The sequence below is a fragment of the Triturus cristatus genome, chromosome 6, assembly GCF_964204655.1.
Source record: "Triturus cristatus chromosome 6, aTriCri1.1, whole genome shotgun sequence".
Taxonomy (NCBI): domain Eukaryota; kingdom Metazoa; phylum Chordata; class Amphibia; order Caudata; family Salamandridae; genus Triturus; species Triturus cristatus.
In genome coordinates, this window is record NC_140589.1 from 992,050,189 (window position 1) to 992,064,945 (window position 14,757).

Genomic DNA, 14,757 nt, shown 5'->3' on the forward strand with positions numbered 1-14,757 from the left:
TGCTTGAATTAATCTCAGCCACTGGTAATCACTCGGAACCGGATCACAATCCCTTTTTATTCTGCACTCCCTTCCACCTCAGTTTCGACCCAGCTATATGCACATCAGTCTTGTCCTGGGTTGCCTGTGTTCTGGGTCAGTGAGGACCTGGCTTGGCAGTTTGGGATGGACTGTTTCAATTAGAGCAGGGTCAAGTCTGATTTGCATATAGCTGGGTCCAAACTGAGGTGACATGGTGTGCAAAATAACAATGGATTGGCATGCGGCCCGAGTAACCTGAGATTGAGATTAATTCAAACATTCCATAAATCACCTTTTTGTATCCTACACAACATATGTGGCAACACCAAATCGGAATACTCATAATAGAATTCAATACTGATACCATCAGGGCCTGGAGCATTATCATTGACTAAGTTAGAAATGGCGATTTTGATCTCCTCCACTGTGAGGGGTTCATTCCTTAGCTCCTGCTGCCCCTCGTGAATCCCATAATGTGTAACCTGACCTAAATATAGCTTGCTATCTGTCAAATAGGCAGTTCCAATGTGCATGATGTGCCTCAGTGGCCTAATCACAGTTCCTCTCAGTCCACACTGAAGTCATCAAGCATCTAGACCAGCTCAATTCCAGCACAACACACATAAAGGAGCCCAAGGGAAACAAGGGTCTGTGGGCCATTTCATGACGTCATCCGCACTTGTGCATGGTCTCCAACTCCTGACTGTCCTGTCTTTGCATTGGCTGTCACACGGATCAATCCCAAAGCAGCTGTGATGCAGATCTGGAAATCACCTCTCTCACCCCAGCTCATCTAACCCCCTCTCACCACAAACATAACCATCCACCAGCCGCTACAGCTTCCTCTAATGTTATGTTATGTTATAAGGTTTTTATATAGCGCCTATCACCACCGGTCTCTAAGCTCTCAACAGAAAAACCACAACATACTGTCAACTAAGTACCCTCTGCCATCTCCAATTAGGCTGGGAGTATTGCCTTTTTAAATAAGTGCGTCTTGAGTTTTTTCCTGAAGGAAAGTAGCTGTGAATCTTCCTTCAGACTGTCCGGAAGCTCATTCCAGAGTTGTGGAATAATCACTGAGAGGACACAGCCTCCTTTAGTTCTTAGATTATATCTGGGTTGAATCAGGTTGGAGGCATAGCCAGAGCATAAAGTTCTGCCGGGAACATACTTCCTCAGGCGCTGCTTAATGTACTCTGGGGCTTTGCCAAAGAGAGCCTTGTGGGCTATACAGAGACATTTAAACTGAACCCTTAACTTCACAGGCAGCCAGTGCAGCTTCCAGAGGAGAGGGGTTGCATGTGAGTTTCTCGGGAGGGAAAAGATCAACCTGGCTGCGTCGTTCTGCACAACCTGCAGCTTCCTTAGCAACTTCTGTGGCAAGCCGAGATACAAAGCGTTGCCATAATCTAGCCTCGAAATGACAGTCGCTGAGACGATGGTTTGTAGGGTGGAGGCTGAAAGAATAGTGCTCAGCTTGCGTAATTGCCGCATCACGGCCGTGCAGGAGCCCACCACCGTCGAAACTTGAGGGGCCATGGTAAGATCCGCATCAATCTTTAAACCAAGGCTCTTTACTACGGTGCCAGGAATGGGAGTTTTACCTAGTTCTGGGGTCCAATACAGATCATCCCAGGGATTGGCCTGGTTGGTAAGCACCAGTACCTCCGTTTTCTCAGCATTCACCTTCAAGAGGTTGCTGGTCATCCAATGGACCGTGAATCTGAGCAAGTTACTCACTGATTCCTGGGCTTCCCTAGTTTCTTTCAGCTGCACCAGCAGCTGAGTATCATCAGCGTAGTTGAAGACTTCACAATTTCTATGCCTAAGCTCCTCCATCAGTGGTTGTAAGTAGATGTTGAAAAGTAAGGGGGATAGTGCGGACCCCTGAGGCACACCCCATGTCACGTCCCTAATCCCGGACAGCTGATCCCCCATCTGGACCCTCTGAGTGCGTCCAGACAGGAAGGATTCTAACCACTTGAGCGCCTGTCCTGTTATCTCCAGCTTAGCGATACGGTCCAGCAAGATGGTATGGCTGACCGTATCAAAACCTGCCGACAGGTCTAGAAGAATCAGAGCGCATGGCTGTTTCTTGTCTGCTCTGACTCTCAGCTCATCGGTGACCGTAGCCATTGCCAGTTCTGTACTGTGCTGTGGCCGGAAGGCAGCCTGCCTGGCATGGAGTAGATGGTGTTCTTCCAGGTAGCTGGCTAAGGTGTTCAGGACGTGTTTTTCTAAGATCTTGCTCAGGAATGGCAGCTGGGAGATAGGCCTATAATTTTTCAGTGCCTTAGCATCATCACCCGCTTTCTTGAGGAGTGGGGAAACTCTGGCTTCCTTCAGCGGTGTTGGAAGGTAGCCCGCTTCCAGTGAGGCATTCAGTAAGTGCAGCAACTGGGGCTGAATACCTGGCAACGCCAATTTGAAGATTTTCGGGTGACAGGGATCTGTGCTGGAGCCCGATTTAACATGGCCTACAAGCTCCGCCAAACGCTTTCCATCAATATATGGGAAGCTATTCAAGGTCCCAGTTTGCAGCTGGCTGTCTGGGCAGGATGGCAGAGACAGTCCAGCTGAAAGCGTGGCAATATCCGTCAGGATATCCTGTACCTTCTGAAGAAAGAAGCCTTGAAAGGTGTCACAGTCGGGTTTGTCCACCACGCAACTTTTGTCACTTAGCTGCGTGAGTTCCCTTAAAATCACAAAGGTCTCCCTTTGTTTGTTTGTGGCTGCCCTGATTCGGTTCTCATAAAAGGCGGATTTCCTCACCAGGATATCCATCTTATAACTGGCAAGGAGTGACTTAAAAGTTAGTGACTCTGCTGGACAGTAATTGAGTCTCCACCTACGCTCCGCCTTGCGGAGGGCTTGCTTCTTTTCCTTAAGTGAGGCATCAAACCATGGAGCTCCCTTTCCTTTTTTCCGGGTCAGCTCCAGTCACTCAGGAGCGAGCTTATCTAGAGCAGACCGGATCCAGGTCATCAGGGTCCTAGTGTACGAGTCCAGGTTCGCCAGCAGCGTCTTGGGGGGGGAAGAGGAAAGCAAAGTCGAAATTAAAGAGTCGGCCTCAATCTTCTTCCAGGCCCGAACTTTCCTCCGCATTTGTATAGAGGCAGCTGACACAGGATCTCCCGGAACCCAGCACTTGATCAGAGAATTGTCTGACCAGATGCAAGGGCTGACTTCAAGAATTTCCATAAGGGACAAGGAAGACCAAACGAGGTCAAGAGTGTGGCCCTTCACATGGGTAGGTCCCATTAATGGGAAAGGTGGATCACCACACTAGTCTCATGGTGCACAATAGAAATGCACAGGTGATCAGCATGTTCCACCATAGGGGGCATCACCAACAACACTAAGTTTAGTTGAAAAAACAAAAAAAACACAGTTCATCAAAACATCCTGCCTGTTCCCACAGCCGAAGGGCAATTAATTCCAACCATGGCATTACATCAGATTTTACATAATAGAACAACGTGATGCAGGATAGATAAGTCTCATGATTATCAAATCCATTTTTCAACAAATGTAAGTGCTGCAACTGTCTCAGAGAAAAAGTGAGCTCTGTCCTTCACTATTTCCTTAAGCAAGGCTGGGTGCAACATGGCACACCAGAGAGTTTTAGCGCTGAGCACCAGTTTAACTGGGATAAAAATATCTGTGAGCCCACTCAACTGTAAAGTCAGGGTAGGCACTCACTTTATAGTAGCCCTCAGAATGGAGTCTTGAAACCTACAGTTCTGGATTTTTGCAATTTTGAATCTGGGATTATCTCCAGGCTCCTTTCTAGGACCACACATGTGTGAGCTCTTGATACCAAGAAAGCATCCAACAGTACAGCCACAGTGTGTTTCTTTTGAGTCAGCTCTTCCATAAATGGCTCTGTACATCCTGATTCAAGCTTCTCTGGCTGCCAAGCAGTCAAATGTTGTTCTTGCTGGCTCTCAATTCTTGAGTGTAGCATAGGGAGCCTTGAGGTCATGAAGGAGTGTTGGGATCCTCCTCTTTATAGAATAAAGGTCATTTTCTACAGTACTCAATCAGCTCTCTATTTTGTTGACTGTCCCTGTCACGAGGTCCAAAGGTTTTTGTATCAGATCCAGCTTAATTCCAACTGTGTCTACTTTTTGAGTAAGAGTAGTTTTCACATCATTCTTTTCTCCCACCAGCCTAGCATATTCTGTGGAGTGCTAAGTGACCTGAAGAGCTGCTGAAAGGTTTCCCTACTCAGGCATATTGTCTGCAGGCTGTTGTCTGGGGTACATCCTTGGAAGGCAGTATAATCATCTATATTCCTCTTGTTATTGTCAGCCATGCCCATAGTATCAGCAGAATCATGTACTCTGTCAGATCCACTCTGCAATGAGCAGTCTCCCCTCATGAAATTCATGGAACATTGAAGTATTTAACTGAATGAGCAGGTGTTAAGGAGTCTCTTAGGGCCTAATTATGAGTTTGGCTGTCCGTCCCACTCTGAAGGTGTGGCAACCGCCTTATTATGAGTTTGGCGGTCGGACTGCCATTGAACCACTTCATCTGCCAGGGATCCGTGATCCCTTGGTGGCGGCGCGGCGGTCAGAGGTTCGCAATATAATGGTAGAGACCCTGCAGCACCACTAAGGATCTTACGAGTTTCCTCACTGCCACATTTTTCATGGTGGTGAGTCGGCCATGAAAACTGTGGCAGTGAGGAAACTAAGGGGGCCCTACAAGTCCCCCTGTTGCTTCAAGGCCTGGGGGTGCATGCAAGGGGGGCACATGGTGCACCCCCCTGTGTGCATGCGCCCCCTGCTCCTGCACGGCATGGCCTTCACAGTCCATGTCGTGAAGGAACGGGCGTTGGCACTCCCACAGCTCCTCCTTGCTAAGGCTCGCAAATGAGCCTTAGCACAGCCCCACCGTGGGACCACAGTGGGAGCACCCGCTAGACCAAGAGAAAATCCTAATCTGGTGGACGGTCGTCTGTTGAGTTTGGTGGTGTGGGAGCATGGCGGTGGTGTGGCACTTGCTCCCATACCGCCAAACCGTAATCAGGCCCTTAGTCAGGCAGCATGGCATGACTTTTCATGATGAGAAATAAGACCTGGTCCCTAATCATGAGCACCTGTGCCCATGACATTCAACTACTGCCACAAATTAAGCACTACACATAAATAGATAAGACCTCTAAACCTATCCAGACCCTATTAATCTATCAATAAATGTAATCCTGTTACCACAATAATCCTCTGCTTTTATTGTATCACACCTCCTAATACTCTGGATCCTGACTCATTAAGCCGTGGAGGAATGGGTGCAAAAATGTACACAAAACTTCCATTTAATTCCCATTGACAGCATCTTTCCAGAGATCCAATCTCTACATTACCACAACACTGTGTGTGTTGTCATTTGTCCTACTGGATGTCTGTCTGGTGAATCTAGAGTTCCAATGTGAGTCCAGCTATCCTTAACCCCTTCAGTGCCCCGCCCTTTCCCCGCCCTGTGCCGGGCAGTGCATTAGCGGGCGGGGTTCATGACGAGATAGTCTCGTCATGGGCACAGCGCAATCGTGCTCCATGACGAGACTATCTCGTCATGGGCACGGAAGAGGTTAAAATCTATTAATATAAAAGCATTCACCAGAAATCAATTACTTCACCAATTCCATGTCAAAGGAATTAGTCACCTTAACAATGCAGATCATCATATTAGTCAATGTGGTTGTCACTCTGTAGAATGAAGTCTATAAACTAAAAAATATCCCTCCTTTGGAAGCTTGCTACTGCAGGTCAGTCCCTTCTCCAAACGAATATCATTATCTACACATGAACTTACACGCTGTTCACAAGCCTGTTGCAGTCCTCCTCTGCAATGCATTGAGGTAAATTCAGTAAAAGACAGAGTATGTTTCAGGTTCATAGAGGTTTAATGTTTAGCCCTTTTTGTACGCCTTTTACACCAATGTTTCACTCTAGTGGACTCATCAGAAAGTCAACTGTTCTGTATAATGGGGAACATGACTCCTACTCAGCTGATGAGGATTAGTAACCAATAGCTCACTGGTGTTAGCCCCAAAGTCCAGAAACTAGTAACCAGCTCCCACACGGGACAGGAGCTTGTACATCAGCATGAAATGGTGGAGATGCACACTGTTAACAAACCTGTTCATTCTACCACAGATAATGCACCATGCTAAAAGCAGTAAAGGGCAGTCCATACTCACATTTTGGTTGTCTTTGCTTGAATCATAAATAGTGCTCCAGCACCACTGAGCTTTCTTATTTTAATTATAATCTTGCCTTTTATTCATTGATTTCATAATAAATTTAATTTGTATGGTGTCCCCAATGCTGCTTCGGCAGAAGGAGTTCTTGGCTCCTGTTTTTGACTGATCCCATCTTCTTTCCATTTTGCTACCTCGGCCAGGGCTCCTCCTTCCCAATGTTGGCCTCATGTGTGGGGCTAGAGCATCCGAAGGGATCTGCAGAGGCAGACGTGCTGTGGTGCACCCTGTCTATGCCCCCCCTCGCATCATCCATGCATCCATGCACAGGGCTCAAAACTCTGTTCCACACTATCCTTCTTCTGGTCACTCTGATTCTCCAGTCTATAACATTAATACTCACTGCATTCTCTCAGCTGAACTCCCACAATTTCCTCAGTATGTGCTAAGATTTTGTCACTTGGCACTCGTTGTACCTGCTCTGGCACTACCTCTTCAGGATAATTCTGATGTACTTTATTGATGTCCATTCTTTGGGAAATCAATCCAGAATGCTCAACAATCTTATGAAATCCAGGTTATTTATCTCCCAATGTTGCCCCTTCTATTCTGCACACCGATATGCTTTAGCGTAAAGATAGGGTGGGCCACCCAGGTGGGGTTTTTACCTTTAATTGTAAAACTTAGTACAAGGTCATGCTACTAAGGGCTTCTGCATTACATAAAGCGGAAGTTTCCTTTTTTTAAGTGGCTTGGTCAACCCCCAAACTCACCAAAACCTTTTGCTTAATTAAGCATCCTCCTGGTACATCTTCTATCTTTGGTTAGGATTTGACCTTATTTCTCCTTATGTCTTGAAGGCCTTGGCATTTCTCTTAGTAGGAAATGTTAATATTCATAAATATCTGTCTGAAACTGTAGATATCAGTCATTTAATTGGTTCCTCAATCGCTATAGAACTAATTTAATGGGTTGTTAATCCTGCTCACCATGCAGTCCATCTTATCCATCTTGTTTTGCACATGTTAGAAATGGGGGTCTCTAGTTGTCAGAGGTAGGTACCTTTGTCCAAATAAGGACCTTTGCTTCTAGTCAGGGGGATACACACTTTAGATAAACCCCTGCTCACTCCTGTGGTAGCTTGGCACGAGCCGACAGGCTTATCTCAAAGGCAATGTGTAAAGTATTTGTACTCAAAACACACAGTAATACAGTGATAACACCACAAATGGACACCACACCAGTTTAGAAAAATAAAGTATCTTTATCTACACTCCACAAGACCATAACAACAAACATTCAACATACAGCACACGTCGCCCGACAGCACGACCTCAACATAATCTCCTATGCCGATGACACTCAACTGATCCTCTCCCTCACCAAGGACCCCATCACCGCCAAAGCCAACCTCCACAAAGGAATGAAGGCCGTCGCTGACTGGATGAATACCAGCCGTCTGTAGCTGAACTCGGACAAGACAGAGGTCCTCATCTTCGGCTCCAACCCTTCAGCCTGGGACGACTCCTGGTGGCCGACAGCACTGGGAGCAGCCCCGACACCCACCGACCACGCACGCAACCTGGGAATCATCCTTGACTCAACGCTCTCAATGACCAAGCAGGTCAACGCCGTCTCCTCCTCCTGATTCAACACCCTCCGCATGCTCCGCAAGATCTACAGATGGATCCCGACAGATACAAGAAAGACAGTCACCCAGGCCCTCGTCAGCAGCAGACTCGACTACGGAAACGCCCTCTATGCGGGAGCCTCGACCAAGCTCATCAAACGACTACAATGCATCCAAAAAACCTCAGCACGACTGATCCTCGATGTACCACGCCACGGCCACATCACCCCCCACCTGAGGGACCTGCACTGGCTCCCCGCCAGCAAGAGGATATACTTCAAGCTCCTCATCCACACACACAAGGCACTCCACAAGACCAGCCCAGCCTACCTCAACAGACGGCTCTCCTTCTACATCCCCAACCGCCAGCTACGCTCCGCCATACTCTCACTCGCCACCGTCCTGCGCATCCGAAGAACAACCACCGGCTGGAGATCCTTCTCCCACCTCGCCGCCAAGACATGGAACACCCTCCCACTGAGCCTACGACAGACCCAAGACCTGCCGACCTTCAGGAGGATGATCAAGACCTGGCTGTTCGATCAGTAGCGCCCCCAGCGCCGTAAGACCCTTGTGGGTATGTAGTGCGCTATACAAATGATTCATTGATTGAACGTATGACTTTAGAACAGTTATTGCAAAAATAAAGCTTGTGAAATCAAATAGCTCCTCCTGGGGCTATTGCGACGTTGTGACAGCAATAAATCCAAAGTACACCGCTGGCCGCGAGGAGCGTGAGTCGAGCATGGAGTCACACGGACAACCAATCAAACAGTACCTTGGAAACAAAGTCTATGATGATGCACGGCATCATGGAGGTGAGACGTCGGTGCAGAGGTTGACGCTGGCTCCCTGGCTGCCACGGGGAGGCGAGGCATCGTGTCCGCGAGGAGGTGACATGTCGAATCCAGGACAGAGGAAGTTGGTTGCGTCAGCGGTGATGCGTCGGTTCTGGTGAATATGCAAAGACAGCGAGTTTGTGGAGACACCTTCAGCGGTTATTGGCGCCGTGATAACAGAATGTAGGCGCTGGCGATAGTGGAGTCGGTGCAAGAGCTGGCATTGAGAAATGGTGATAACTGCAGGCGTCGACAGTCGTCGAAGGACGTCAGAACTTCAGTGCAGGCCAGGCGGTGCATAGTGCACTTCACAAGCAGGACCTTGGTGCAGGTCGCTGCATCACTGACTGCGTCGGATACATATTTTCTTGTTTCTTTCAAGTTGCTTCCAGCTCCCAACAGCAAGAACAATCTCCAGAGGCCCAAAACTGGAATATGCACCTTCTAGCAGGTCGGAACTCTCAGCAATAAAGTTCAGGAGAGCTGGGACTGAAGTCTTTGTGTCCCTGATACTTCAGAACAGGAGGCCAGCACACACAATCCCTTGGAGATTCTTCTTCAAGCAGGTTCACAGCAAAGTTCCAGTCTTTGTCCTTTCCTTGGCAGAAGCAGCAACTGCAGGCCAACCCCACAGAGCACACAATAAAAGGGGCAGTACTCCACCTCACCTTTCTCCAGCTCTTCTTCTTGCCAAAGGTTCCTGTAGAGTCCAGAAGTGATCTAAAGTTATGGGTTTTAAGCTAATTATAGCCCATTTTGTCTTTGTTTTCGTTGTGCAAGGGGCTCTGAGCCTAGTCAAAAACAGTTCTGTCCTCACTGGTGCAGACCGACCACAGGGGGTGGAGACAGCATTGTGCAAGGGAGACAGGCCCTATTCAGGTGCAAGGAAAACGTCTCCGTCTATTCTAAATGCAGCCAAGGCCTATTTAGCTCAGCTCTGAGTCATCCAGGGAGGGGCAGGCACACACACCTCAACCCTTCCCTGTGGCTGGCTACAGTGAATGCACATCCCCAGCCCCTGTCACTCTAAAACCAGGCAGTCAATCCAAAAACAGGCAGAGGCACACAGAATAGTTAACCAAGAAAATGCCTACTTTCTAAAATTGCCATTTTCAAACACAAAATTTAAAAACCATCTTTACTAAAAGATGTGTTATTAAATTCTGAGTTCAGAGAGCCGAAACTTTATTTCATTATCTTGTCCCAATGGAAAGTTATACTTGTAAGATGTTACAAAGTACCTCCCATTCTATCCTACAGGACAGACAGCCTTTCAAAAGTGAAAAATTAAAATTGCAGTATTTCACTATCAGGACATGTCACACACACCAGTATATGTCCTGCCTTTTACATACACTGCACCCTGCCCCCTGCCCATTGGGGGTGCCTTACATGTAAGAAAGGGGAAGGTTGGGGCCTGGCAAGTGGTTGTACTTGCCAGGTCGACATGACAGCTTACAACTGCACACAGACACTACAGTGGCAGGTCTGAGATGCCTTTTCAGGGCTAATCATGTGGGTGGCACAATCAGTGCTTCAGGCGCACTAGTAGTACAGGCCCTCGTACCCTCAGTGCACTTTACTAGGGACTTACCAGTAAATCAAAACGAAATCCAGCACAGCATCAAAAATACAGGAGGTAGAGGCAAAAAGTCAGGGGAACCACGCCAAAGATGCCAAGCCTAACAGCACACAAAGAACATTTAACAATTTCATCTTTGGTCCCCCCATATCTGTCCTGGCCATGCTGAAATAAGTTTGTTATACCCAGTGCTTAGATGACTTCAGCAGCCCAACCACCTCCCAACATGCGCAGGAGCTGGTGTAAAATCATTGAGACTGCTTTATGAGTGGCTCAGCCCCCTGCACTTTTTCGTCATGATCCCTCATCAGCACCAGGACAGTTTACATCTTGGATCACCAGTGATCTTGATCACATTGCCCATCTTAAAAACAGAAATCCACACATATGGTATAGTCCAGAATCTAATCCCTGTAACCCAAAGTGAAAACAAAGGCAAAAGCAATAGAAGAAAGCATTCACTTCTGAAGGTAGTCTAGCTTGCATTGCAGCACGCAGAGAATGTAAGGAAGCTATTTTCGAAGCTCATTGGACTTACTACTCTGAACATTTTATTAAAGCCCCCAATTCCATGACAGTAACTTTTTACAATAGCCTCTGAACTGTTCCCATCCATTTGCATTAAATCTGAAATTCATGGTTCCTTTGCTGTTTATGAGGTACTTGTTGGTTATTTGTCCTTTAAACTTGAAGCCATCTAAAATACATTAATTACCTCCTGCATCTTTGGAAGTCAAGTTATTTCTTTCAATTTTTACTTCTACCGAATCAAAAAGTCTCACTGCCTTCCTCTGCCCTGATTATCTTTGAATCTAATTTAGCCAAACTCTCCACTATTGCATGAGGTTCCTCCTCGACCTTTGCCTGCCTAGATTTCTAATAACCTTTAAAGATATTTTTGTATCTTTTATAATGAATATTTACAATTTCTTTATCGGCACTGGTCATGTCTTTCCGGGACACATAAACAGTCCATCATGGACCCTTAGAGGAGAAAGCTAATTCAGAACCGAAAACACTGTCCATTTATGGCTCTAAGTCGCTGTTTCTTTTTCTTTCAAAAATTATGTACACAAATGTGACCAAGCATCTTTCTTCCTCAACCGCCTATTGGATACAGCACAAGCTGGCTTTTGACCCAATGCCTGAACTGAATCTCTTGATGATCTCCACATCTTTTCTGATAGAGGGGAACCAGGTATGCTGATTCTACTCGACATCGCTGCTGCTTTAAATAGACACTGTTCGCACCACCACCTCCTTCTTCTCTCATGGATGTGAAAGTGAAAGACAGTAGCTTTAATTGGATTTTCTCTTTTATGCAAGCGGTGGCTCCTTCCATTCTACATTTCACCCAGTTTCTTATAGTGTACCTCAAGGATCTCGCATTGAGCCCTACACTTTTTAACTTCTACCTTATCCTACCTAATGCCCCTGATTAGGAGCCATGATGAAGGCTGCAATTACTACACCAACAATACCCAGATGTTTTTCTCTTTCAGCACAGAATCTGATACCCACGGCCTCTTTGAATCTCTTAAGCGGTGACTTGCAGATATCTGCTGATGGATTGGGAACAACATATTGAAGCTTAACTCTAACAAAATTGAGGTCTTCTGCATGGGAAGTGTTCCCCCAGTATTCAAGTCTGGGGCCCATGTGGCATAGGGAGTGCAACTATTCCCTTTATCCATGCTCGCAATCTGTCAACCATCGTCAACCGACTGTTGCCATTTTGGACACACATCTCTAAACTTACTTGTTCTTGATACGTTCTTCTACACATTAAGAAATATTCCACGTTTGTTGCACTTGACCTGCCATAAGTTATGCTTTGGCCTTAATTTCTTTAAGAGTAAACTGATGTAATGGCTTGTATCTCCACCTTTGTCTGTATGTGATTGATCATCTCAAATGCCTGCAGAACATGGATTCTCCATTGATTCTTAGCTTTGCTCATACTGATAAATTATCGTCATCTGAAGTCTCCTCACTGGCTTCCTGTCTATATGTGTGGCACATATAAGAACATTTGCAGTTGTTACTGAGCCAGTGTTCATCCATGACCACCTAAGCCACTAGTCTCCTTCTCGCCCTTGTTGTTCCGTGTCTGCCAATCTTTTTATCACACCAATGTATGCAATGGGTTCAATCTGGGGCAGATCCTTCTGCTACTTGCCCTCAAAACTTTTGAATTTCTTTCCACTCGCCATCAGAAGAATTTCTTTGCACTCTTTTTTTCTGCACTGGCATAAAACATGGTTGTTCACTACCTCTCTCACCTGGTAGCTCTGACATCTTAAGCAGTGTACAGTCAGTGCTGCTGATGTCCCTGATGTGCTATATAAAGTCTTTTCATTCATTCATTCATTCATTCACAGTGCAGCCGATGTTGAAGTGGTTCATCCTTGTGGATCCAACATAAAAATAAAGGTCCTATTAGGGGGAACAGGAATTGTTGATCAATGCTTTCTTCAGAGCCTGTAAGCCAACCTCCAGCTCCCCCAGAGTACAAGAGCGTGTATAACAATATTTAAAGTGGAGCTGCACACTGTGCACAAGACTATTCCAGGCCCGTCAATGTATGATGGTAAATGCAGTACAAGGTGGCCAATACTTGCAGGTGGTTTGTGTCTGATTGAGTGTTAAAACACAGCCATGTAGTACAGCCTTTGACACAAGTGGTTTATCCTTGCGAATGCAATGGAAAATACTAAACTTCCATTGGAAGAACATGACGTGCTCAGTGCAAGTCCAATTCCCAATTTACATGTGAAGAAATGCTACCCTCAAATTCCCCTACTAAGGGGAACCAAATAAGTTACTTCCCCCTCCACAGACTAGCTCCAAGACCTCTCCACATGTCCTTGTTAATAGAGTTTGACCCAGGGTACTAAGACAGCTACCAGCACTGACCATTACTCTCCATGCCTAAGAAGAACAGAAGTGATGATATGGGATGAGCGAAACAGTTGGCTCCACCACCTGGCAAAGTAAGCAGAGTGGCAAAGCCAGCAAAGCCTCTGCAGCTTGGCTCCAAGAGCCTTTAAGTGGTCTGGAAGGCCATTGAATCATGTGCACCATGGAGGAACAATTTCACCCACACTGAAAAAATAAAAGCACCTGTGTCAAGATAAAGTAAAAGCCACCAGGGCAACCACATAAAAAGAAAAGTACAAAGAAAAGGAGCTGCTGTGGCAGCTAGGACAAGACATGAATGCTGGCTGGTGCTTACAACCCCATAATGGGTTTTTCAACAAATGAAAGCATATATTTTAGGAATGGCCAACTTAAAGGTTATGTCTTTAGTGATTAACCTAATCTTTAAGTTGACATAAGGTCTCCCTAAATGTCCTAAAAAGCAGACCTCTTGTTTATGTTAAAGCTAGTAGGCTAATGATCTTGAAATATGAAATGCACTGTCCCAGACAGTATGCATTTAATTTGAATTGTGAATGTCCTGACACCGCTTGAGGCTATCGTTTTAACTGTGAAAAGTTTGATTTCATTGCGATAACTCAAAATGTGTGTGTATTGCTGGTTTCTAGGTTAGGGCCTGTCAGCGCACACACTATCACATGGTACCTTACAGAAAACATACTAGATTTATGGGGTCAACTGCCCTCTGTGATACATATTTAGGGTAGATTATTTGCAGCCTGTTCATTCTGGGAGACCCCATTAAAAGGGGTTTTAAATGCACTAACATCTTGTACGTATTTATAACTTTGTGCATGGCATTTAATTGTGAGTGCAAGAAAGTACATTTCCTTTTTAAAGTAAAAAAGTGGCAGGACACTCAGTTGAGTGTTATTGTTGTGCTTCACTTAATTTTCAGGGGCTTCTTTATGAGCCCCTTGCAGCACTTTTACGCCGCCAGTCCATCACTTTGTTGACACCATGGCGGCATAAATAATGCACCACCTTGCGCCATATTTACAAAGTGACGCATCTAGGTCGATGTGTCACTTTATTGACCTCTTCGTAACATTATACCTGTGTCAGGTATAATGTATGCAGAGGGTGGGCGTTCCCCCTCAAGGAATACTCATAGATTGGTGCAGTGATATCTATCAGAATTTTACTATGCCACTTCTATGTCGCCACTGCGCCACATCCTTACGCCTGCCTCACAGCAGGCGTATCACTGACGCAGGCCCTTTCACATGGCGTTCACCCCATGTGAAAGGACACATTGGTGTAGTTGCGTCTGTTTTCAGACACACCTCAGCAATGTATCACTTTTGTGCATATAGATATGTCAGGATTCCTGACGTATCTGTAAATCCTTATACAATGGAGTGCCGTACAGTAAATATGGCTCATCCAAGGTATCGCAAGGAGGACGCACTGAAAAGTGTTGCATTGCTGTTTTACTCCAGCAATGCAACACTTTTCATAAATGAGGCCCTCAGTTTTCAGGTCCCAGAATTTTTCTGAGTCTGCATTAGACTGCTTCACCTAGCTATCTTAA

The 14,757-nt window shown here is 46.0% G+C and overlaps 1 protein-coding gene across 1 annotated transcript in view; it reads left to right on the forward strand.

The window, feature by feature from the left end:
- The window catches only part of SLC24A3 (solute carrier family 24 member 3), a 1,192,172-nt gene that overhangs the window by 1,174,399 nt on the left and 3,016 nt on the right, over nucleotides 1-14,757 (forward strand). The gene's annotated exons all lie outside the window — the stretch shown is intronic.